Genomic DNA, 27,952 nt, shown 5'->3' with positions numbered 1-27,952 from the left:
TAGAGCGCTGCAAATTGGTATGTTGACATCTACCCTCCAGTCATCAAATATACCAAATTGCAGCCCTCTGGCCTCAGTAGGTTTCATTTTAAGGTTAAAGTCAACCATGATCTTGTGTAAGGCAACGCTATAGGCAGCCCACCACCAGGCGTTACTGAAATTTTCATAGGCCCTGGCTTATACAGCATTATACGCTGTACAGAAAATATGATGTGCCGGAGAAGCTTCGGCGCGTTTTTTACTTGTTTCTCTAATTTGGGTTATGAAACTTGTTGCGGGTTTTTAGCATTTTGTGAGAAGATGAAAAACTAGACTGAAGCTGAGTACAACATTATGGGCCTGGAATTCAACTAAGCAATACTGGGAACCTGAGTTTTGATCTTCAAGTCATTGACAGCTACTGAACGCTGCTTTAGGCAAGGGACGCGTTCAAGTGGAGCTTACAGTGCCGTATCAGAAATCAGAAACGTTATGGATTCTGTAAAAACTGACGGGAAAGCTTATCGCATAGACAAAAAAAATAAAAAAAAGGCAAAAAAAGAAAAGAAAAAAGTTCATTATAAAAATTCTAGGCCAATCTAGTAGCCAGAAAATTTTGCGCCTTAAGTTTAAAAGTGGCTTTTGTCTTTATAAGACGTAATTATTGACGGTGAAGTATTATAAAAAAAAAGTTTGAGGCGGAATAGAACAAACACCTCATATCCAAAAATATTTTGAGGTCCAGTTTATGCACGGGAATTAATTTTATTAATTTTCTTTTGATGCATTTTCATGTAGCTGTTCATAAATAATTTTGTAACTCTTTCAGTAACGGTTGGTGGATAGTGCCCAGACACACCTCTCGGATGTAGCGGGTTCGCGCCTCCACCTGGGTGCGAGGAAAAATAACTGGCTCTGTATTATGATCAGTTACTGCTGCAGTGGGAGGTTGAAACGAACATTCTTTGGAAGCTTGAATTTCTAGTCAGTGGTCCCTGTATGATCGTTCTGTGTGAATAGGTTTAATCTACCGAAATAATAATAATAATAATAATAATATTTTTATATGATTTTAAAATGAATTTTTTGGTACAAAAGACGAGGAACTTTGATATTTGAGTGTGTCTGGAATGTGTATTTAACGGGAGGTATAGATATTCTCGGCTATTTAGGAAATAATTTGACCAGGCTTTGCAGAGACGAGTTCGAAATCAACCAATGCAGACTGTGTAGCTGTGAGAACTGGAATACTTTTCCGAAACGTTTTCTGACCTCGGTACGAAACCTTGATGGCACTGGGATTGCAACCTGATGTAGACTTGTTATTTCAGACTTTCTGGGAACTCGCGTAGAAGGCCGCTCATGACTAATAACAGATAATACAGTATCTGTAACCATTTCCGTTCCCTTTTAAATCCAGCTTAAAACTAAAGGGGTCGAAGGGGGAGGATTTGCTTTCATTTTTCTTTCACTCCCCACCCAGTGGTTGATTTACAAAATTCAATTAATTTTCGCACGAGGAGAGCTGTCTGCGTGAGCCACCTTGATAATAAACAAGTAAACTCCAGCGCGATAGAGTTTTCTGTACAGCGTATAATGCTGTATAAAACTCTTAGAGGCCCATGAAACTCAGCCGCGACCCATGAAACTCTCAGCCACGGCCCGGTGGTGGCACGTGTAGCGGTGATGGACGCACGACCATGGAAAACTTTAACTTTAAATCAAATAAAAACTGCTGGGTGGATAGAGGACTGCAAATTGGTATGTTTGATGATTGGAGGGTGGATGATCAAACAGCCAATTGGCAGCCCTCTAGCAACAGTAGTTTTGAAGATCTGAGGGTGGACAGAAAAAGTGCGGACGGACAAGACAAATATCTATGTCAAAAGTTTTCTTTTACAGACAACTGAGAAGTGAGTCATGAGTAAAGGGGCTCTGCTTCATATCTACAAGCACCCTTGCTTATTTTACATAGATAACGACATTTGTCTTAGGTAATACTTTTTTCATTATAAACTGATATATATATATATATATAATATATATATCTATACATATATATAATATATATTATCATATTATATATATATATATATATATTTATAATGTTATATATATATATATATATAATATATATATATATATATATATATATATATATATATATATCAATCTAATAAAAGGAGCCCATAAAAACACCAAAATATAGAGAAAAAGTACTATATTTCAGAGACTGTGTCTCCCTATTCAGGTAGATGAATGAGAAAAGTTTACAGAAAAGGTGGTATTTATACCAAGAGGTCCATCCAAAAACAAGCCATTTTAAGTCACCCCCGCTGATAATCTTCCTTTAATCTTCTTAAGGGTTGGTTGAATGAAGACGTTGTCGATCGTGTCCGAAATCCATGCTCCTTTTGAGATGTTCATTACCTGCCTCTATTAAGGCCGATTCCATCATTTGACTCTTGTACGGCAGTTGCTGCATATATTACACGTGACAAATTCCAGTTATTCTATGGTTATGTTCATTTATATGGTTGAAAACAGCCGAGTTCTGTTGTCCATACCTAACTGACCGTTTGTGTTGTATTAATCAACTGGGGAAGGGATTTGGTTTACCTGTAAATCCGATGGTAAGATTGGTCACAGTCCTGGCATGGGATTTCGTATACCCCAGAGTCCTTTGGAGATGTCTTTTGTTGGACGTTAATCAGGGATTTGGCTAAGGTGTTTGGGTAAGTAAATACAAAAGGGTTCGATTTTCCCAGGGGGTTGGTTATTCTCTTAATCGTGTCCAGGTGGGGAATGATTATTTTATTGTTGGGTGTATCTCTGGTCTTGTCTTTAGGGGGTCGGTAGAAAATACGTTTGCTTTGTGAATTGCTTTCTCAATTTATATGGTCAGGGTATTTTAAAGACGAAAGTTGCTTGCGAATTAGTTCAAAGTTGCTTTTTCCAGGAATTCTGGGGAACAAATTCGTAAGGCTCTTAAGAACAAGTTACTAGCTACACCTATCTTGATAGTAACGTCATGATAGCTAAAGTAGTGAATGTATGAAAGTGAGAACGTTGGTTTTCTGTATATGGTAAATTTGTATTCTGTCGTATCTCTGATTATTAAAACATCAAGAAAAGGAATTTTGTTGTCTGTTTCCCATTCAACTTTAAATTTGATGCTGGGCACTAATGTGTTTAATTTCGAGAGGAATTCATTGAAATTGCCCCACCCACCTATTATCCCAAAATGTGTTAGGATATCATCCACGTATCTCATCCACAGCAGTTTTGTTTTTGGGTTTTATCGCATTTATTACTGTAGTTTCAAAGTATTCATGTACAGATTGGCTAGAACAGGACTTAAAGGACTACCCATACTACACCCGAATTTTTGCTTGTAGAATGATTCCCCGAATGAAAATACGTTATAGATGCACATAATTCAACTAGCTTTATTATTTGTCAAGCGCAATGGGAAATGATCTGAATAGGGGGATAATTTTACCCTTAAAAACTGAAGAACGTCCTGTACTGGTACTTAGTGAACAGGGAATCTACGTCAAGGCTTAAAAGTTTTATGTTGTGAAGTGTATATGGGTGCTTCTCTGAATTTGTGACCAAAAATCTTCCGAATGTTTAATGTGACTGGGAGAAAAAGTGCCTAAAAAACGGGGAAAGGAGGCCAGCTAACCATTTAGAAATTTTGTAATTGAAAGCACCGGCACATGAAACGATGGGTCTGAATGGAAGATTGTCTTTGTGAGTTTTGGGAAGGCCATAAAAAATAGGGTAATTTAGGATTAATTACTTTAAATTTCTCTAATAGTTCAATACTCTTTTGTCTTTGCCAATTAATCTACTTTCCGAAAAAAATTCTGTGGGAACGTTTTGGAGGGATTTTTCGTCAGTTTTTCGTATGTGTTTGTGTCGCTAAGGAGCTGGTTGATTTTGTCAAGGTAGAAGTCTTTGTCCATTAATACGATTTTGCCGTCTTTGTCGGATCTACTTATTAATATATCTAACTTTTTGTTTTTTAGCGAGTGGATGGCTATCATGAATCTGCGGGGAACAGATTCATGATAGCCATCATCGCTAAAAAAGTTAGATGTTATAATAAGTAGATCCGACAAAGAGGCAAAATCGTAATAATGGACAAAGACTTCTACATTGACAAAATCAACCAGCTCCTTAGCGACACAAAACACATACGAAAAAACTGACGAAAAATCCCCTCCAAAACGTTCCCACAGAATTTTTTCGGAAAGTAAGATTAATTGGCAAAGACAAAAAGAGTATTGAACTATTAGAGAAATTTAAAGTAATAATCCTAAATTACCTATTTTTGTATGGCCTTCCCAAAACTCACAAAGACAATCTTCCATTCAGACCCATCGTTTCATGTGCCGGTGCTTTCAATACAAAATTTCTAAATGGTTAGCTGGCCTCCTTTCCCTTTTTTAGGCACTTTTTCTCCCAGTCACATTAAACATTCGGAAGATTTTTGTCACAAATTCAGAGAAGCAACTATACCACTTCACAACATAAAAACAACTTTTAAGGGCCTTGACGTAGATTCCCTGTTCACTGAAAGTACCAGTACAGGACGTTCTTCAGTTTTTAAGGGTAAAATTATCCCCCTATTCAGATCATTTCCCGTTCCATGGCGCTTGACAAAATAAGAAAAATAAAGCTAGTTTGAATTAGGTGTGCATCTAATAACGTATTTCTTTTCATTTGGGGATCATTCTACAAGCAAAAATTCGGGTCGTGTAGTATGGGTAGTCCTTTAAGTCCTGTTCTAGCAATCTGTACATGGAATACTTTGAAACTACAGTAATAAATGGCGATAAACCAAAAACATGCTGTGGATGAGATACGTGGATGATATCCTAACATTTTGGGATAATAGGTGGGGCAATTTCAATGAATTCCTCTCGAAATTAAACACATTAGTGCCCAGCATCAAATTTAAAGTGAATGGGAAACAGACAACAAAATTCCTTTTCTTGATGTTTTAATAATCAGAGATACGACAGAATACAAATTTACCATATACAGAAAACCAAACGTTCTCACTTTCATACATTCACTACTTTAGCTATCATGACGTTACTATCAAGATAGGTGTAGCTAGTAACTTGTTCTTAAGAGCCTTACGAATTTGTTCCACCAGAATTCCTGGAAAAAGAATTGAACTAATTCGCAAGCAACTTTCGTCTTTAAAATACCCTGACCATATAATTGAGAAAGCAATTCACAAAGCAAACGTAATTTTCTACCGACCCCCTAAAGACAAGACAGAGATACACCAACAATAAAATAATCATTCCCCACCTGGACACGATTAAGAGAAGAGAATAACCCAAACCCCCTGGGAAAATCGAACCCTTTTGTATTTACTTACCCAAACACCTTAGCCAAATCCCTGATTAACGTCCAACAAAAAGACATCTCCAAAGGACTCTGGGGTATACGAAATCCCATGCCAGGACTGTGACCAATCTTACATCGGATTTACAGGTAAATCCCTTCCCCAGAGATTAATACAACACAAACAGTCAGTTAGGTATGGACAACAGAACTCGGCTGTTTCAACCATATAATGAACATAACCATAGAATAAAACTGGAATTTGTCACGTGTAATTTATAGCAGCAACTGCCGGTACAAGAGTCAAATGATGGAATCGGCCTTAATAAAAAAGAGAGGCAGGTAATGAACATCTCAAAAGGAGCATGGATTTCGGACACGATCGACAACGTCTTCATTCAACCAACCTTAAGAGGGTTTTGGAGGGGATTTTTCGTCAGTTTTTCGTATGTGTTTGTGTCGCTAAGGAGCTGGTTGATTTTGTCAAGGTAGAAGTCTTTGTCCGTTATTACGATTTTGCCGTCTTTGTCGGATCTACTTATTATAACTATCTAACTTTTTTAGCGAGTGGATGGCTATCATGAATCTGTTCCCCGCAGATTCATGATAGCCATCCACTCGCTAAAAAAAGTTAGATATTATAATAAGTAGATCCGACAAAGACGGCAAAATCGTAATAATGGACAAAGACCTACCTTGACAAAATCAACCAGCTCCTTAGCGACACAAACACATACGAAAAAAAAACGACGAAAAAATCCCTCCAAAACGTTCCCACAGAATTTTTTCGGAAAGTAAGATTAATGGCAAAGACAAAAAGAGTATGAACTATTAGAGAAATTTAAAGTAATTAATCCTAAATTACCCTATTTTATGGCCTTCCCAAAACTCACAAAGACAATCTTCCATTCAGACCCATCGTTTCATGTGCCGGTGCTTTCAATTACAAAATTTCTAAATGGTTAGCTGGCCTCCTTTCCCCTTTTTTAGGCACTTTTTCTCCAGTCACATTAAACATTCGGAAGATTTTTGTCACAAATTCAGAGAAGCAAATATACCACTTCACAAAATAAAACTTTTAAGCCTTGACGTAGATTCCCTGTTCACTAAAGTACCAGTACAGGACGTTCTTCAGTTTTTAAGGGTAAAATTATCCCCCTATTCAGATCATTTCCATTGGCGCTTGACAAAATAATAAAGCTAGTTGAATTATGTGCATCTAATAACGTATTTTCATTCGGGGAATCATTTACAAAGCAAAAATTTGGGTGTAGTATGGGTCAGTCCTTTAAGTCCTGTTCTAGCCAATCTGTACATGGAATACTTTGAAACTACAGTAATAAATGCGATAAAACCCAAAAAAACATGCTGTGGATGAGATACGTGGATGATATCCTAACATTTTGGGATAATAGGTGGGGCAATTTCAATGAATTCCTCTCGAAATTAAAACACATTAGTGCCCAGCATCAAATTTAAAAGTTGAATGGGAAACAGACAACAAATTCCTTTTCTTGATGTTTAATAATCAGAGATACGACAGAATACAAATTTACCATATACAGAAAACCTATGTTCTCACTTTCATACATTCACTACTTTAGCTATCATGACGTTACTATCAAGATAGGTGTAGCTAGTAACTTGTTCTTAAGAGCCTTACGAATTTGTTCCCCAGAATTCCTGGAAAAAGAATTTGAACTAATTCGCAAGCAACTTTCGTCTTTAAAATACCCTGACCATATAATTGAGAAAGCAATTCACAAAGCAAACGTAATTTTCTACCGACCCCCTAAAGACAAGACCGAGATACACCCAACAATAAAAATAATCATTCCCCACCTGGACACGATTAAGAGAATAACCAACCCCTGGGAAAATCGAAACCTTTTGTATTTACTTACCCAAACACCTTAGCCAAATCCCTGATTAACGTCCAAACAAAAGACATCTCCAAAGGACTCTGGGGTATACAAAATCCCATTCCAGGACTGTGACCAATCTTACATCGGATTTACAGGTAAATCCCTCCCCAGATTATACAACACAAACGGTCAGTTAGGTATGGACAACAGAACCCGGCTGTTTTCAACCATATAAATGAACATAAACCATAGAATAAACTGGAATTTGTCACGTGTAATTTATAGCAGCAACTGCCGGTACAAGAGTCAAATGATGGAATCGGCCTTAACAAAAGAGAGGCAGGTAATGAACATCTCAAAAGGAGCATGGATTTCGGACACGATCGACAACGTCTTCATTCAACCAACCCTTAAGAAGATTAAAGGAAGATTATCAGCGGGGGTGACTTAAAATGGCTTGTTTGTGGATGGACCTCTTGGTATAAATACCACCTTTTCTGTAAACTATTCTCATTCATCTACCTGAAGAGGGAGACAGCAGTCTCTGAAATATAGTACTTTTTCTCTATATTTTGGTGTTTTTATGGGCTCCTTTTATTAGAAGGAATTCTGTTGTTACAGAACATTTTTACCAGTCATATATATATATATATATATATATATATATATTTTTAAACTTTGTAATCTAGACGTTCAAACTCAGGATAGCCAACCGCACAAATTTCGTACCAAGAGCAACTGATCAACGTAGAGGGGTAGTGCCATCAGTGCCCTTACGGGATACAATGTAGGCATTATTAAAGGTTCTTGCAGCGTCCCTTCGGCCACTAGCTGCAACCCTTTTCATTCCTTTTACTGTGTCTCCATTCATATTATCTTTCCTTCATCTTGCTATCCACCCTTTTCTAAGAATTATTTCTTAGTGTAACTGCTTTGAGGTTTTCCTCCTGCTACAACGTCAAACCTATACCAATCCAGATACTTGGCCTAAGTACAGTGTTAGTGAGTAGTTTCCTTTAAAAGATTAATCAGTAGAATTTATAGGCTATTTTTGTAATAAATTTCGATGGCTTTTTCATCAGCTTGGAGTAAAATATCCCATTCTCTATTATTTCTTATTATCAGTAGAGGGGTACTTCCGTCTGTGTACCTCATACAATGCACTGTAGGCATTACTTAAAAAGTTCCCTGTTGCCGCCTTTGGCCCCTAGCTGCAACCCTTTCGTTCCTTTTTACTGTACCTCGTTTCATATTCTCTTTCTTCCATCTTACTTTCAAGTGCCTCAGTGGCATGAACGGTATGGTCTTGGCCTGCCACCTCGGTGGCCGCGAGTTTGATTCTCTGGCATTCCACTGAGGGCGAGAGATGTGTATTTCTGGTGATAGAAGTTCACTCTCGACGTGGGTTCGGAAGTCACGTAAAGCCGTTGGTCCGTAGCTGAATAACCACTGGCGTCCGTACACCTTTCAAAACTTCTACTCCCAAATTCCGTTTGCATAGGTCCCAGTGCTTGGCCTTTGGCCTAAATTCTATATTAAAATTATCAAGCATTTTGGACATTAAGGATATATTTGACCAAGTGTAGTACATTTCAAGACTAGTTACCAAACCACCCTACTTTCTCAGGGGCAGGAATTACTAGGTCGTACAATAAGAGCGATGCCACATTCACTCCCGCCAAGCACCCTTTTGGAGAATTTAAATTCACATGAAGCGTTATTACAACAGGTTTAAGCGACGTATACCTGACGATCGAAAGCTCATACCGTTGGTATGTTCCATGCACGACCGACCGCCGCGCACGCGCTGTAGGGCATTCGTGGTGAGAATCGCTTTTACTTTTGGAAAAATCTGTGTGCTAGGCCATGTTAGAAAAATCTATGTGCTAGGCCATGCATGGGCAACATACGACCCGGGGGCCCCTGAGTGTGGAGGGAGTTGTATTTTACATGATACTATTAACGTCAAGTATTTGTTGTGAAAAACAATTTCATTATTTCAACCAAGAGTAGGCGCTAATTAACTCATACGTCACCAATGAACTATATTTGATTTATGACGAGAAAATTGACATCTAAACTAAATATATACGTTAAATGTCAATTATTTTCTCTGCTTAAATCTCAGTTCTTTTACAAGGTCACTTTGCATCCGATAAGGAGTAGTAGTGTTGGAGCGGCATTTAGTTTTTTAATTGTGTTAAGGTAACGTAAACTTGTTAGATCCGGTGTATTTATACTAACAAAGTTTGATGCTAATAAAACCCAGTTGGCCATCTTTTAAGCTTTTCTGAAAACGCTATTTCCTAGATTATATAATATATATATATATAATATATATATATATATATATATTATCTGTATGTATATAATAAAATAATAATAATAAAACCCGAGTGGTTCTGATCTTGCTTTTCCTTCCCCTTGTGACAATAGGGAAGACATGACACACCCACCCTCCCCCTAGAAACAGGTTTGTCTGCCCCACATGGGGGCGGGGTGTAGGCAGGGGAATGGGAGGGTAGGTAGACATCAACCCTTCAACTGCAAACCTGTTTGTCCATCCCGGGTGGGGACCGGGTAGGTAGGGGAACGGAAAGGTAGGGGACATCCACCCTTGGAGGAATAATAGTTATAGCATCTACCCACCTCCTGCAAGCCTTGTCCGGCTCGGGCGGGTGCGTGGTGGTAGGGGATCGTGGGGGAGGGTAAACAGCAGCGCCGAGTTCCAACAAGCTGGTATTGATACTATAGTATTGTTGTTTATGATTAAGCCAGCCTTGTGCTGGCACGGACTCTTGCGCAATATAATTGATCGTGGGGCAATATTGAAAGGTTGTGCAATATATTGTGTGATTTTCAAAAAACTTGAAAATATATGCGCAAATGGGATAATATTGTGTCGTCTGTTGGCTATATTGCGCAATATCCTGTCAGTTTCTCTCCAGCGGTTGTGTGAGTGTTTGTCTCTTCTGCCTCCCCTTAGCGCGTATCATGGGTGACAAGAAAGCCAAAAAAGAATTCATTGTTGAATTTATTGAGGTGTATCGTGGTCTTCCCGCCCTGTGGGATGTGAAATGCAAAGATTATACTAATCGTGCCAAAAGGGGGAGGAGTACGATGTGCTGATAGAAAAAGTACCGCGAAAAATACCCGGATGCTGAGGAACAAGAAGTTGTAAAAAAAAAAAAATAATAATAATAGTAATTGGGGAAGATGGACAACAACTGCAACAAGAAATACAAATCAATAACAAAGGCAATTATAATGAAATCCGATGAGGATGAATATGCTGGAAAGTGAACTATAGCTCTAAAATCTGAGAGAGAAGAGAGAGAGACGAGAGAGAGAGAGAGAGAGGGGCGAGAGAGAGAGAGAGAGAGGAGAGAGAGGTTAAAAGACTTAAAAAAAATTTTCAAAAGCCAAACTGATGTCAGGCAGAGACATAGAGAGTGGGAAAAGTGATGGTTTTTGTACTCGTGGTATTAACCAAAACAGAAAGAGAATGGGTAATGATTGTTTGTGTGTGTGTGTGTGTGTGTTTTTTTAGGGGGGGGGGTAAAAACAATGAAAGGATTTACTTTTATTGTCAGATCATGGACCGTAAAAAGGTCATTTAAACTTTTAGTGGTGTCTTTTCGGGTGGGACTCTTGCATGCAATTCAGAGTCAGGTCAACATGAAGTTCTGGCAGGGACTGACTGTTTGCACAATGTGGTTCTACGTCTGTGCTCACGATTGCGCAATATATTGCACAATCTTCAATATCACCTCCATACGGTACAATCTTTTGCACAAACCAAAATCTTGTACAATAATATTGACCGTCTAGGAGCCACCGTCAAAATATGTGCAACCCCCATTGCGCAATAATATAGAACGTCTAGGGGCCGCTACCCATCACAGACTACTTCACTAAAACCCCCTCCCAGAATTGCGTATAGATTTCAAGCGGGTGTAGTACACAAACTCCCCAGCCGTCTAGTACACAGATTCCACGTCGGCAAACCTATCATGTATGAACGGATGTCGTTTTCCCTGTGGGGGAAGACTGTAGACACAGTCCTCGAATAAACAGCCAATGCAAGTAAAAATAAAAACGGAGACCGCCCACCAAACATTTTACCCGTACGAACAAGAGAATATTGAAAGAATTTGGATATTGGAAGAATTTTCACTTATTGATAGTTCTGAAAAATTCTGAAACTGTTTTAGATGACATTTATTCTACAGTGTCATTGAGAATTTGAATGGAATCCATTCTTGTGACTGCCGATTTTTTGCTAAACTAAAATCATTCAATGGTGTAATGTCGTAAGGAACCAGGTATCTTTCAGAATGGCGATGTTGTTTGCATAACACACGACAGTCGTGTACTTAGGTCAGTTTTTACACACCATGTGTGTGTGCGTTTTTTTTTTTTTTCGTTCGATTATATATTCGTATCATTTTCAGTTTTTCGTAAAGGAAAACTATTGAGATGGCTAATTGTCTGTCTGTCCGCCCTCAGATCTTAAAAACTACTGAGGCTAGAGGGCTACAAATTGGTATGTGATCATCCACCCTCCAATCATCAAAACTTATCAAATTTCAACTCTGTAGCCTCAATAGGTCTTTTAATATTTTATTGGAGGTTAAAGGTAGCTATGATCTTGCATCTGGCACCGCTATAGGTGGCAAAAACATAGGTCACCGCTGGGACGTGGCTATCTCATGTGCCACGTCTGAAAGTTTCATGCAGAATTTATACTCTGTACAGAAAACCCGATTGCGCCGAAAAGAAAGTTCCGAGCATTTATTTATTTATTTTCTTTTGTCTTCATATATTTGGAGAAGAAAGCTACAACTACTAGTACTACCACCACCGCGTAATGAGTGTTGGTTTGGGTTGTCGGGTGGGGATTTGGGGGGAGATATTGAATGAGTTCTCGCATTATTAGCAATAATCTTAAGAATATCTCATAAATCAAATGACTACCTATGAGCCGTTCACTTTTGACTCGATCACACCTTCAGTAAACAAATCTGTCGATCAGAAATCGATCGTGATTTTTGTGAACATTGCTCAAGTCTATAACTCTGCTTAATACTGGCAGTATATCCAAGTTCTTCATGAGCAGCAATTTAATATTGTTCCTTTTTTTTCCTTCTCTTCTGGACATGGAAACTTGACGGTCGAATTTCATTCATCGCTACATTTCAGGGACGTATCAATGCAAGTTTCGAAGAAAAACTGAATCGAATTTGGATTCTATATCTACATGAAATGCAGTATGCTGATAATGAGCTGCCTCCGCCATAGCGGCTGTAGGCAATAGCTGTTAAGCGCCTCAGTGGCGTGATCGGTATAGTCTTGGACCTGCCACCTCGATGGCCGCGAGTTCGATTTTCGGGCATTCAATTGAGGTGTTAGAGATGCTTCTTTCTGGTGATTGAAGTTCACTCTCGAAGTGGTTCGGAAGTCACGTGAAGCCGTTGGTCCCGTTGCTGCATAACCACTGGTTCCATGCAACGTAAAAACGTCATACAAACAAACAAACAATATATGTTTATTTAAACTGTGAAAAGAACAATAAAAAACTACATCTCAGATTTGGCTGCAGTCGGTCAGCCACACAAAACGATCTTGGAATGAGGAGGTATTGAGATTTAAAAAAAGGCACCTATTTGTTGGGTTCGAATCATTCATAAAGGTCTTGCACCTCTTGAAGAGGCTTATCTTTTATTTCATTTTTAGTTTTCCACTCATCTTTGCTGAAGTCAGAATTTTTTATATAATGCTTTATCGTCTCTTTAGACTACTTTCCACAATTCAAAGTAAGGTGAAAACCTCAATGAAGTTGGTACTTTTATGAAAATGCCGAGTAATTTCCTAGTAACTATAATAAACGCTACCGTATATCGGTATCACGTAATTTTGTATGACAGTGTTAAAATATGTTGCCCTTTTCGTCAGAATAACAAGAAAAATGTCGCATTCTTTAGCCTCGCTTATTAATGTCGATAGATGGTCTCAGTTTTAGGATCACGAAGTGTTCAGATGAAATAAAGCTTAAGGCGAACGGTCAGTACTTCGTTTAGTGACCAAGTGGTCGCCTGGGACTGGACCATGGCTAAAGTCATTAAATCACCGGTAATTGGATAATTTAAACCTAAATTTTTAAGCATATACCCTAGTCGGCAAATATATTAAATTATATTTTAATACTCTAAATGTGGTTTTAATATTTTAAAATACTATTATAATATTTTAAAAGTTATTCTAAAATTTTAAATGCTGTTTTAATGTTGTAAATGTTCTTTTAATATTTTAAAAGTTTTTTGATATTTTAAATGTTATCCATAGGGAGATACTTGAGAATTGTATGACAACGCCGAAATCATTCGCTCTCTCGTCATTAGTGGTGATTTACTCATTTTTTCAGCTGAAATTAATTTAGACTTCATTAGAAGTCAATTATGATTTCACTAACTTTTACACTTGCTCGTCCATTTAAATCATAATGACTTATCCGTGCTTCGTTAGAAGTGGAAGATAATAATAGATACTAGTTAAATCTCAAATTACAAAGGTAGTGCCTTCGTTTGATTTGTGACAATCATTTTAATCTGGTTTTCCAACTGGGCGGTCGTATCTTTGGTAATGATGATAATAATAATAATAAGTTATCATAATCACAGCTAAAATTGGGAATTTATTACAAGTCATGTGTTGCTGAAAGCCTGAAAACTGTATATTCCTCGGTGTGTATTTTGCTTCTGTACACTTAACGAAGAAAAAAAAGGGGGTCTTCATTTTAACAGTAAATTTGCGTAAATATTGAGGATTTATGTTATAACGGTGTCACTTTTTGCTTTTCGCTAACTAACCAGATTCATCATCACCAATGATGTTTGACATCGTGAATTGAATGAATACGAATTTAGGCCAGTGGCCTAGCAATGGGACCCATGTGGTCATTCAGCGCTGAAACGGAAATTAACAGTAAAAGGGTTAAAAGGTGTAACAAGAGGAAAACACGTCGTTGCACTATGAATCAATTGTTAGGAGAGGGTGGCAGGTAGGATGGAAGAACGCGAATATGAAAGGAGGTACGGTAAAAGGAACGAAAGGGGTTACAGCTAGGGGCCGAAGGCACGCGACAAAGAACCTTAAGTAATGCCTACAGTGCACCGCATGATGTGCACTGACAGCACTACCTCCCGACGGGGCTTTTGACATGATGACGAGGGCCTCACACAGTCGCAATTCGGCAAATCAAGTTGCACATTGCAAGGAGCAACGGCCTCCTTAGTTCTGGCTAGTCGTAATATTTCTATTTTCCTGTTCACAATCAAATTTTCATATTCTCTTTCGCTTTTCCCGATCATGAAAGTTAAAAGTTCCTCCAATTTCCGTTGCCAGTTGATTTCCCGAAATTGTTTTAAAACTGCCAATATTTTTTTACTGTAATTCATCTGTTCGTCACATAAAATTCCAAAATGAAAATTCCAGTTATAGAATAACTTTTATCATGCGTTATATATATTCATAAACGCAGGGAGCGTATTTTGCTCTTTTTGTTGGTAGACAGTTTATGCGCAGCGAGAGAGAAATTGATAGCGATCGTATTTTGTTTCTCTTCCAGCCAATGCAAACGGGAGGATCTTTCACAAAGCGTTGATGACGAGAGAAATTGATAGCGATCGTATTTTGTTTCTTTCCCAGCCAATGGGAGGATTTACATAAAGCGTTGATGACGATACAAATTTTACACCAATTTTATCTGTTTTTCTTCAGCCAATGGAGGATCTTTTACAAATCGCTGATGACGTGTTTCGGGAAACTCTCGTCATGGCAGCTCCTGATTGGCTGAGAGCTTCAAAGAACAGGAGTCATGAGTCAAGAGACCCAGTCACCCAGAAGAAGATCTTTAGTTTCTGTTGAACAGCGACAATGATAAGATGTTACTGAGATCTCGAGACGTGTGATATCTTGCAAAGGTAGGCTTTTGGCTTCTGCCGTCTCCAGTTTTCATTGGGGGTTTCAGGGTGAAGACAATATCTAGGACTTGTAAGAAAAAATTTTTCACTGTATTTACATAGGAGCTTAGACGATTTTGTATTGCTGGAGTGATATTTATTCTTAACGGTTCAGTACGAACACTCAAGATATTTGGCCAACTGGCTTAGAATGATTATCAAGGGTGCTTGCATGTTGAAAATGTGCGTTTTTGTTTTTTAGACACTATTTAGGATTTATAAGCATAATATTTAGAACTGGTAAGAAAGAGTATATAAGAGCTTAAACTTTTTTTTATTATTATTTTTTTTTTTTGTAGGGTTCTCAATTTTAACGGTTCCTGACAACATTTTCGGGTATCCTATTTGGTCAGCTAACTAGTGGTTACAGTATTATTGATATTAGTTTAAAGATTAATAAAGATGAGCTTGTTCTATGAATAAAGTTCTGTCGAGGTGAAACTAAAGTTTACAAAAAAAAAAAAAAAAAAAAATCTTAATACGATTTGAACTGCAGCCTTTCTAACGTTGATTTTTTTTTCTTTAAGTTTTTTTCAATAAATTATTCACAAAACATTACAATAATCCAGAACTACATATATTTCCATCTAAAATACATTGCATTTAATGTTACAAAAATTCTTTGTGAAATATTTTAACAATTTCTCTTTCAAAATGGCCTTGATATCTCTCTGGTTTTTTTTATAATCGAAGCTTTTATTCTATTTATAATCAAACGTTCAGGCACATTCTTGTCTTTGAACAACCATATATTTACAATATAAACTTGACAAAATTAAAGTTGCAGTGTTCCTTTGTTTCCTCGATGACTCTGGGAAATCAAAATACATAATTCTAATGAAAATTGCAGTGAACAAAAATTACAAAATAGCTTCAAAACTCCTTTTAACCATATTATTACATTTGCAATTCTCTTGCAGAAATATACCATATGAATATTTGATTCCTCAGCATCACAAAACTGGCAATGAGAATCTTGAATTATTTTCATTTCTTTTAACCTTTTTTTATTGGGTAATATTTCGTGAATATATTTATATATTATTTCCCTATCAGCAGCAGAAAGAAATTTCATGTTGATGTTTTCCCAAATCAGAGGCCAATTATAAAGGGGGTATCTACTCTCAACAGTTGCTGTACATTGGCAATAAGTTCACATATATAGTTCTCGATTTAAGAAAGGAAAATTCTGAAATGTTTTACATTTTCTAACTGTTACTAAGACCTCAGAATACATAGGAGCCATTACACATGAATTGTCACTTTGTGTTGAATTTTCGGTAAACAAGCCCTTCATATGTGAATTGTTATAATAATTTGACATAAAATTGTATATCTCATCACAGTGTAACTTTAAGAAAGAGGCAGCTAGAATACTTTGTGTCTTCCATAAAAGACTTACCATTCCTATCCCTCCTTCAATCTTTGACTTTGTTAAGGTGTCTCTTTGATGAATTCACATTTTTTCCCACCAAACAAATGTAAAAGAAAATTTCTTTACTTATTACTTTTGCATATTTGACAGGCATAGGGTAAATATGGGAAACATACCATGTCTTTGAAAAAATCAAGGTATTGACAATAACAGCTTTTTGATGAAATGTAAGTCTTCTGTTGTGAAAGCTCGCCAAGTATTCTTAATTTTACATAATATATTTGTCCACGGAGAATTAACAGCCATTTCGTAATTATCAGAAAAAAGAATTCCCAAAGTGTAAAAGAACCTGTATATCTTGAAGTCATGATAAAGGCCAAACAGACCTATCACCCCATGGGCCTAATCAAAATATTTTCGTCTTATTTTTATTTAGCATGCAACCCGTGGCTCCTTCAAATTTAGACACTAATGTGCTAATCTCCAAAATTCCCGTGTCACTGGCATTGAAAATATTTGTATCATCGGCAAACCCAAGAATTTAAGGTGGTTATCATTTGGTAAGGGCAAGTGTTCAATACAACTATTTCTTTTTATAGCAAGATACAGAGGTTCCTGGAAAACAGCATAAAGGAGCATAGAAAGAGGGCAGCCTTGTCGGACTCCCCTCTCCACACTAAAGTATTTACCAATATTACCATTAACAATGCAACAACTTCCAATATTCGTGTACAATATCTTAATGCAGGAAATCAGTTCATCACAAAAACCTAGTCTTTCAAGAATCCGAAGTACAAAATAATATCAACACGGTCAAATGCTTTCGACCAATCAAGATTTAAAATAGCACCTTGAACTCTTTTCTCACTACAATAATACACAATATCTCTAACTAAAGTATTACATGTATTTATGGATCTTTCCGCAGCACAGAATTGTTCGGGGACTTTTGATAAAGGTTAAGATAACTGTTTGCATTCTTTTCGCCATTATCTTAGCAAGTATCTTATAGTCACAGCACAACAATGAAATTGGTCTCCAATTAGTCAAAGCACTCTCATCGGTGCCTTTCGATATGAGAGTGACCAATGCAATACTCTGACTCTTGGAGAGAGTTTCATTTCTATAATATTTTCAAGCAACAGCTTTAGTTCATCCTTAATATCTTCCCAAAAATACCTTTATTATAAAAATTCTATTGGGATGCCATCTATACCAGGACATTTATTGTTAGCAATGGAACGAATAACATTACGTATCTCCCTGAGAGATATATTCTTATGAAATATCATTATCAGAATCAGTCAATTTTTTCTCTACAAACTGCATAAATAAGTTTTGCATAGGTACATCGCAAATGTTTTCCGGTAAAGTTTTTGGTAATACCTGAACACATAGTGTTCAATGGCCTGGATATTGTAAGAACAGTACCTTCATCAAGATTCGGAATTATGTTTCGTTGCTGCGACTATTTCTGTCACGACCTTTTTACTATTTATTGCTCTTTGCTGTCCAAGAAGGTAAGAGGAGGCTTTTTCCCCTTCAATCCTGTCTTGAATTCTCGATCGTACTTTTAACCCCTTCTAAAATCTGAGATTTTAGATTGTTTATTCTGTCTTTGAGAATAATAATATCTGCATAATCTGAGTTTCCTGACACATTAAGTTCATGTATTGTTTCCTTAGTTTTGCTTCAAAATAATTGATGACCCCAAACTTCTGCCTGCTAATCCTTTGTTTTACCTTCTCTGACGAAAAATTGTTTATTCTGGTTTCACCAAATCATTCCCCACCCCCCAAAAATTACTGATATGATAGAAATTGCTTTTACGTGGTTTTCAAGAATGTCCACAAACCTCTTAAACTTTTCTTTAATTTCCTCGTCGTTTTTTAGTAAACTAGTATTAAGTTTCCAAAATGAGTTCCCAATACTAATGTTTGGATTAATCTTAATTTTGCAAATGACAGCGGAATGATCAGAAAAATGACACAGGTAGCATTTCGCTTGATATTACATTGTCTTTGAGCGTTTGACAGTCCATCTATCAATGCGCGAACCGTAGTTTGTGCGTACAGAGTATACTGGGTTCCCTGTTATGCAAAAACCATCATCATTAAACCTAATTGTCTAATTAATCTAGCAGTGATTTCGACACGTTTGATTCACTATTATTAGAATTGTCTCTAGGACTCAAAACACAGTTCAGTCACCTCCCAGAATAGTATGTCTATTATCATACCGTAAGTAGTAGGGCAATTCCTTGTCAAAAAGCTCTTCCCGTTCCCTTGTATGATTATGACCTGAAGGAGCATAAATGTTAACAATGCGAATCTTACTACCATTCACCTCACCATGTACAGAACATATTCTAGAATCTCCACTTCTTTCAACATGCTTAATTACAAAATCTAAAGTCTTCTTGATGAGAATACAGGTTCCACCTTTAAGACAAATGGCTGGATTGAAAATTACATTATACCTGTATGACAAAAACTCTATATCTTTAATATCCTTAACATTGTGTTCTTGGACTAAAAGAATGTCTATTTTGTTGAAGGTGTTAAATGAGTGTATCATCTCTGTTTCAGTCTATCATTAATACCGTTAATATTAAGGGTGGCTATCCTAATGAATGTTAGTTCTTATGAGATTTTCTTTTCTTTTTTACTCCTTTTTGTTGCATTTTTACGTTGCTTTCGCTTTTTGTTTACTTTCATGTTTTCTACAATGCTTGAATTACAGTCCGACTCATCGGTCACTGTGGTTTCATTATCATTATTACATTTTTGACCTGCTGGTATTTCATTTCTATTGAGCAACAACTTCCTTGTTCTGACATCGTGTCATTAGCACCTTTATAATAATTGGAACTATTAAAGGGTGGTAACATTAAATCACCTGTTGGATTTTGTATATCATCTTGACTTCTGGAGGGGATGATTGAGCTAAATAAATCTTGAATCATAGGATGCGCTGTGTCGGTGTTACTTCTGTCTTCGTCAACGTTGCCTTCAAAATGTCTTGATTCTTCCATGACGTCACAAGATCTCATATCATTCTCACTAGGTGAAGCTTCGACAGGATTACTGTCGGGTGAACAAACGTTTGTCTCCTCGGATGTTGTTCCGTAGGTTGCAACAAGAGGTACTGCATCAGTCTCAGTAGTTCGTTGTACGATGAAGCAACTTGCATTCAATACATCTGTCCACCATTATGCTCTAAGGTCCCATTTATAGGGGCCAAACTGTTTTCTTCAGATACAGTTGGAGTAATGTCAATGTTATCTCGCAAGTCAATCAAATGGCAAGTTTCCATCAGCGTTCGGATTCTGTTTGCAAGTCTGGTTGACCGTTGGATGCTGGGTTACTTCCGACTTCGACAGGACGGTCAATTATAGAAGTGCTTTGGGGCATCCCTTCACAAGTTCGAACGTCTACTGGGTCCTGGTGCTTACTGGCATTTCATTTCCTTTATTTTCTTGATTGCCAGATAAATGAGGGAAGTCTACTTCACTAATGATATTTAGTCTTTGTAATTCCAACTTCACATTCATTAGCAAAATGGCTGATTTGCCCACAAAGTCTACGAGTTTTAGTCTGCCCTTTATAGTATATATAGATTATAAACCTTGGCACATTCAACATATAAGAAGGAAGGAATCTGTCGATTAATATCCATCGAAACTGTTCTGACACCATTATCAATACCTTTGTATCTTCCCAGACTTCGAGTGTTCTTCTTCACATAACTCACTGTTCCGTATCTGGAAAGAATGTCATTCAGCATAAAGTCAGTCATTTCAAAAGGCACATTTCGCACTGTTACGTACGACCTGTAAGTTGACAAATTCTCAACTCGGATTTTTAGGTCGTCTTTTACACTGATTCTTTGCCACCGAAATCTTCACAAATGTTTTCATATTTTCTCTCTTGAGCTTAATTTAACAATTAAACCTAGTTTTCCCCAAATCTGCAATGCCCTCAATTTCATCGTCCTCTATACGTAAAGTATCATCAAGAATTAAGGGAATGTCGTCTTCACAAATTGCACCCACTAAGTATCTAATACCTATGGTATTAATTCTTTTCAACCTTGGCGCATTCATTCTGGAGATACAGAAAAACGGAAGTCACTGCGTCTCGTTTTCGCTGGGCACAAGACTGTGCGCCGTCGCCACTTTACTACTCGCTAAAGTTGGCTATAGAGACGCCTCGAGCATAGCCCGAGGGTATATGGTTTTCCCGGCCAGGAAACCGGGGTAAAGAGTCCTGCTGTTTTGTCACCTACTATCTATTTCAAGGCCCATGACACCCTCCTTTTTTTTTATATAACTAATGAACTAGGCTTCTGATTAATGTGAAACCGAAACCACCAGAGTTTGAGACACCGACCTAATTAAGAAAAATGGATTCAAGCATCTACTCCGCATTATTGTCTTACTTTATATCGAGAAATGTCATCTCAATTTTGTGCATGGTGAGAACGGAAATTAAGACCTGGCAACTAGGCGCAGAAAGACGTGTGTCGACCATGACGTGGGGCCCCGTGACGTTTACACCTGCCACGCCCCCGTTTCTGTCTGGTTATGAAATAATATATAAGTTGTAGTGAATTATACTGTTCTTTAATGGAATCTAAAATACTGATTGGTTATTATGTTTGAATAAACTAGTTTTTAGCTTCATTTGTGTATATTATTTAATTAATATGTAATTCTTACGAAAAAGAAGACGGAAAATAAAAATCTCGGATGGCAGTCAGAGACTCAGTCTCAGAGAGGTGATCGTGCTAGGGAAGGTACACTATGTTAGATACGAGAAGAGAATGAAGACAGAAAAAGAGGCTAAGAAGGTGAAATATACTGAAACAAAAGCACCTATCTAGACTTAGCAACGATCCTCATATATATATATAAAACAATATTCTATCACACGTTTCTACTGATTTTAAAACGAAAAGCACAAGACTAATCCTTGATATATTATGGCAATTAATTAATATATCAATTAGTTATTAGGCTTTGACCTAGTACAGAGTGAGTACTTTTTTTTCTTTCGTGCACATGACGCATTAACACATATATTAAATCATCAGGCAAAACAAATGCAAGATAATTGTTCAGTACTCCAGCACAGAAGTAGTAGCAATGTCCAACATTCTACGTGAAAGATTCAAGCGGCAAAAAAACATTTAGTTGAACTGAAAAGGGTATCATTCCCATAACGTAAAAGTCCTTGGCTACCATTCCATCCCCTGAGGGTTGTTGGTAGTAGAAGCTTCTAGAAAGCAAGTGAGGCTCCCTTTCCAGTTCTGGGCGATGTTGAGTAGTGCCCTGTGCCTTCCAGGAGTTCTAAAACTCAGTTTGGTATTCTATAACCTAATCTTTGCTACCAACAGAATCACCTTATTTGGAGGAGTGAACATCACCGGGTAAAAGGTCCTACACTTGTGAATTCAATTGGTGTTCGAAAAACAATGTTCTTGTGTCGGGACAAATATGGTCCACTCAGATTCCTCTTGTAGTTCCATGTTGTTGGGGGCGAAGTGTAGAAAATTCTTTGCAATACTGCCATCAACATTGCTTTGAAACAATGCTTTCATCGAATTGCAAGAAGTCTTTGTAGCACACCGCCTATAAGCAGTTGTCTTTGAGGCAGGATGGCCATCACTCACCTGTGTAATCTATGAGAAATAGACCAATTTTCTTCTGCCTCAAGTTAAAACAGCTCATCTTGACTCCTTCCTCCTATTTGTCCTTCAAGAATTTAGATCTGGATTCTGAGGAGCATCTTCCAGGGGCTGAAAGGATTTATGACACCCATATGGGCCATATAGAAGGGAAATTTCACTTCTTCCCAGTGACTGGAGAAAAACTTGGATTGCTAAAAAAAAAAAAAAAAAAAAAAAAAATAAAAAAAAAAAAAAAAAAAAGTTGGCACATTAGTTTAAAGCATTTTGGTTGTTTCCGTTTACTTGCAATCAACACTCGACTATTTGCTGAAAATACTCTTGTCTATATAGTTGTTTTTAATCTTAATTTAATTTCGTGAGTTCACATATTTCAGAGAAAGGCACTAAAGCCTATTTACTGCTTCAGGGGTGCCACTGTTTGCAAAAGACTTGTTAGATGGTTGTAACAAGAAAACTACACAATTAAAGTTACTCCGTCTCTAAGGGACCAAAGATTTCCAAATTTTATTATTTGCAACAATGGTATTTCAACATTTTTCCGCACTCTTCTTTAGAATCTTTCTCCTTGTGTAAGAAAGGTCCCAAATGCCTGTTAACCATATCTTGGATTGAAGACATCTTTTTAATAATGAGATTAATAAGAAAAAAATAAGGGAATGAGATAGCATGCATTATACCAACAAAGATGAATACCATCTTTAAACTTTCATACCAAATGGATTTTATCTGTGCAAGTGTATTTTACATGTGTTTATCTGCCTCGTTTGGATGTGGAGAGAGAGAGAGAGAGGATTTTATTGGTCTCATTTCAAAGTAAAATGCCGCCTATTTCTGATCATCCGTCGACAAGAATGTGACGTGTCACATGTCCCAACTTTTGGAGCAGCCCGAACACTTGCCAACTGGAAGACGTTCCCCTCACCAATGGGCCCCCCAACCCTCCCCCCCTCGCCCCTCCCCACCCAAACCTCCTTTGCCCCCCGATGATTCCTTGGACTACTTGAGAAAGGGGCTAACGCCCCATGAACTTCGACTACTCTGTTACCTAAGAATCATTTCCTCTGAGTCTAAATCAAATTATCTTTGGCATAATTCAGTGTTGCAAAAAGATTGTTGCGTGGTAAATATTGGGTTGTTGGATAATACAATTTTATTTAAAGATTAATTTCACTGTACACATAACTTGTCTATCAATAAATATCAACGAGAGATGAAATTCTCCGAAGACAAATAACTAGACGGTAAAATGGGAAACTTTCGCATTCCGTCCACTTCCAAGATCCTCGAAAACGGCCGTTTGAAGCAATTGCCTGATCTTCCAGTTTAGTGTCTCAAGTGAGGGCTTCGGTGATGCAATGGTTGCTAAAATAGCACAAACGCCTAAATGAACTCTGCTTGGTTAAGCAATCGCTTCTTCTTCTGATTACGATATACTCTGGAAGGGAAGAATTATATACAGTCTGGAACCTACGACGTCTTTCAGCGCTGGAAAGGAAATTGGCATTAAAGGTGTGGAAGGTATAACAGGAGCGAAACCTTAAAGCAGTTGCACTTCGAAATAGTTGTTTGGGGGGAAGGGTGGATAGCAAGATGGAAGAAAAGATAATATGAATGGAGGTACTGTAAAAGGAATTAAATAGGTTACAGCTAGGGGTCTGAAGGGACGGTTGCAAAGAAACCATTGTATAGTTCTTATCTAACTTTTCGAAAATTGAATACTCGACGCAAATGTGTAGCTCGAATTTAATTATTAATGTGCAAGTGACATTCGAACTAAAAAAAAAAAAAAAACCTTGGAGGTGAGGAGAAATGAAAGAGCTCTGTCCCCAATAGATCAGGCTGCTGCGATTCAAAGTTCTGCCCATGATTTTTTACACTCGAACAAAATGATTAAAAAAAAAAAACAAAAAAAAAAAAAAAAAACAAACACACACAGAAACTAACTACGAATTTTTGTTTACTTCGTGAGCGGTAGGCAGGACAGGGCTGCAGGTAAACGGCGTAGGTAGGAGAGAGGAATATGAGGAATAAGAGGAAGTCGAAAAAGAAATTCAATACAGACAAAGAGAATTAGGCGTGATTAGTCTATTTTTCGTGCTGCTGCCTATTTTTGTCTTGGCGAAACCGAACTCCAGGCAAAAGAAGTCAGGATAAATAACAAGGGTTTTTACATTTCGAAATGAAGCCAATTTAATTATACGAGTCAGAATAAAAATACTTCAAAGCGGTGAGAAGGCTATTGTTAGACGCCAAATATCTTCTAATGCGCTCTACCAAAGGGAAAAAATATTGCCCTGAATTTAACATTAAAATATAAATATTGACAATAAAGTTTTATGATATTCAATGTTAATTCCTTTCATTCATAATGAGTGGTTTCCAATGACGTGTGTTGGAGATTTAGAAGACTATTGCCTAAGTATTTTTTTTTCCCTTTTTTCGTAATTCCTCTTCAACTATTTCCTCTGTCTCTGGAAGTATTGTGCCTGAAAATTCTCTCTCAATTTTTGTTATTATAGGAGTTCAATCAGTCTTCGTAAATCTCATGCTAATTACTCCCTTGAGTCTGACTTTGCTTGGCGCTTCTCAATCCAAGGTTTCCAGCCTCTCACTTTGCTTCATTAAACATTACAGTTTTATTTTAGTTTTCAGTAAACGTAAAATTATTGCGGTGGCTTGTTTTCCGTCCGCACTTTTTCTATCGGCCTTCAGATCTTAAAAAACTAATGAGGCTAGAGGGCTGCAAATTGGTACGTTGATCATCCGCCCTCCAAACATCAAACACACCAAATTACAGCCCTCTAGCCTCGGTAGACTTATTTTAATTAAGGTTAAACTTAGCATCTGGGGAGTAATTGAATCACTACTGGTACGAAAACTCGATTGCGCAGCAGAAACGTCAACTCATTTCTAACTTGTTTATTATTCATCCCATTTTACATATTCCTTCAAACTGGTTATGCAATATTATGAGATGCTAATTCTGCAAATGAAGGTACTATTGCAATACACTAGAATGTGCTTGTAATACGGATAAATTATTGCCGCCACAACAAAGCTAATGACCTCTGGTGCAATAGGTCATGAAAAGGTCGCTGAACATTACGACCCAATTTGGCTGGATTTGAAGGGTCACAAGAATCACAGAGAACAAAGGTTTCGGGTAACTGAGGTCAATTGGTATTTGGCTATTTTCGAACTATTTTCGATATCTGAAAGGAAGGGGACGAATTGAACTTCAAAAGTTTGCAAATTCTACGTAGCGTATAGGTGCTTTACAAAGGGGAAGGAATATAAAAATAATAGGGTATTTCCACACTTGGTCCACTACACCTGTCCACTTCCGCAGCTATCAGGAATGAAGTACTTATCAAAACACTTTGGGTTTTTTGTGATAGCTTGTTTTATGGACATTTTAATTGGCAAAGTCAACATAGATTCTTTTACAACAGAGTTGGGGATGATTTTATTTAAAAAAAATAAAAAAATAAAAAATCTGATTTATTTGATTTTTTTTATTTATTTGATTTTTTTTATTTGTTATTTATTTTTTTTATTTGTTAGATGTTTTTTCCATACTTTTTTCCTCAAAGTGTATTTTATGACAGAATTACTATTGATTTATCTTATAGGTTTCCAGTTCTGGCCTAAAGTATGCACCTGCAACTTTTTTTATATCTAATAAACTAGATGCAACACAGGTATGCTTTTAAGTTTTTAATAACCTACAAGCCATATTTTTTCAATTTGTTTCCTTTCAAATTAAAAAAAACAATAAATAAATAAAATTTTGTTTTAAATCATGATTTGTTTGATGAAAAAATCAATGACTTAATCACTTGATTAAAATCCGTTTGATTTAATCATTGCCAACCCTGTTTAATAATATGCTCCAAAATGTGATAAAATCACAGAATAATGATTTATGATATAAAACAATACACTAAGTCTAACGGAGAGACATATTACTCGTTTAACAAATATACAACCGAAACTGTTAGGCAATTATAAGGAAGGTGGGTGGCATGAGTTATACGCAATTACCACCTCGCTTATAATCGGCTTTGAAATTATTCATCAGATCACAATAGCATGCCTAATAATACGTTGGCTATTTTAGAATCACTATAATTTTTAGATCATATGAGTGTAGCAGATTTACCCCTCAAATTGCTTTTAATTCAAGTGGAACCAAGTTGGAACTCTGAACATAAATAGTTAACTTCCAGGGGAACCATGTTGGGACTCTGAGCATAAATAGTCACTTCCAGCGGAACCACGTTTGAACTCTGAACATAAATGTTAACTTTCCAGGGGAAACCAAGTTGGAACTCTGAACATAAATAGGTCACTTCCAGGGGAAACCAAGTGAACGCTGAACACAAATAGGTCACTTCCAGGGGAACCATGTTGGGACTCTGACATAAATAGGTCACTTCCAGGGGAACCATGTTGGGACTCTGAACATCCACAAATTGGTCAACGTCCAGTGAACCAAGTTGGGAACTCTGAACATAAATAGGTCACTTCCAGGGAACCCCATGTTGGACCTGAACATAAATAGGTCACTTCAGGGGAACCATGTTGGAACTCTGAACATAAATAGGTCACTTCCAGCGGAACCATGTGGAACTCTGAACTAAATAGGTCCCTTTCCAGCCAACAATTGGGAACCTCTTGAACATAAATAGGTCACTTTCCGGGGAACCAGTTGGAACTCTGAACATAAATAGGGTCACTGCCAGGGGAACACCAAGTTGGAAACTCTGAACATAATAGGTCCCTTCCAGGGGAACCATGTTGGGACTCTGAAATAATAGGATCACTGCCAGGGGAAAACCATGTGGGGACTCTGAAAATAAATAGGTCACTTCCAGGGGAACCAAGTTGAACTCTGAACATAAATAGGTTCACTTCCAAGGGAAACCATGTTGGGACTCTGAACATAAATAGAGTCACTTCCAGGGGAACCATGTTGGAACTTCTGAACATAAATAGGTCACGTCCAGCGGAACCCTGTTGGAAACTCTGACAAAATAGGTCACCTTCCAGCGGAACCAGTGGACTCTGAACATAAATAGGTCATTCCAGGGGAACCAAGTTGGAACCTGAACATAAAATAGGTCACTTCCAGGGGAACCAAGTATGGAACTCTGAACATAAATAGGTCATTCCAGGGGACCAAGTTGAACTCTGAACATAAAGAGGTCACTTCCAGGGGACCATGTTGGGACTCTGAACATAAATAGGTCACTTCTAAGGGAACCAAGTTGGAAAAACTCTGAAAACATAAATTAGGTCACTTCCAGGGGAACCAATGTGGGAACTCTGAAAACATAAATAGGTCCACTTCCAGGGGCCGGAACCAATGGTGGGGGAACTTGGAAATAAATAAAGGTTCACTTCCAGGGGCCGGAACCAATCGTTGGGAAACTCTGAACATAAATAGGCTCACTCCCCAGAACCAGGGGGTTGGAACTCTGAACATAAATAGGTCATTCCGGGGGAACCAAGTTGGGAACTCTGACATAAATAGGTCACTTCCAGGGGAACCAGTTGGAATCTGAACATAAATAGGTCACTTCCAGGGGACCAGTTGGGACTCTGAACATAAATAGGTCATTCCATTAACCAAGTTGGAACTTGACAATAAA

Source organism: Macrobrachium nipponense, chromosome 37, assembly GCF_015104395.2.
Source record: "Macrobrachium nipponense isolate FS-2020 chromosome 37, ASM1510439v2, whole genome shotgun sequence".
Taxonomy (NCBI): Eukaryota; Metazoa; Arthropoda; class Malacostraca; order Decapoda; family Palaemonidae; genus Macrobrachium; species Macrobrachium nipponense.
The sequence above is the reverse complement of the archived record's forward strand: the minus strand, read 5'-3'. Positions refer to the sequence as shown.